The sequence below is a fragment of the Mandrillus leucophaeus genome, unplaced genomic scaffold, assembly GCF_000951045.1.
Source record: "Mandrillus leucophaeus isolate KB7577 unplaced genomic scaffold, Mleu.le_1.0 Scaffold44, whole genome shotgun sequence".
Taxonomy (NCBI): Eukaryota; Metazoa; Chordata; class Mammalia; order Primates; family Cercopithecidae; genus Mandrillus; species Mandrillus leucophaeus.
Window position 1 is genome coordinate 1,884,136 of NW_012104698.1, and position 315 is coordinate 1,884,450.

Here is a 315-nt window from a genome sequence, read left to right on the forward strand (position 1 = left end):
GGATCTAGAACTAGAAATACAATTTGACCCAGCCATCCCATTACTGGGGATATACCCAAAGGATTATAAATCATGCTGCTGTAAAGACACATGCACATGAATGTTTACTGCAGCACTATTCACAATAGCAAAGACTTGGAACCACCCCAAATGTCTATCAATGATAGACTGGATTAAGAAAATGTGGCACATATATACCATGTAATACTATGCAGCCATAAAAAAGGATGAGTTAATGTCCTTTGGAGAGACATGGATGCAGCTGGAAACCATCATTCTGAGCAAACTATCACGAGGACAGAAAACCAAAAATCA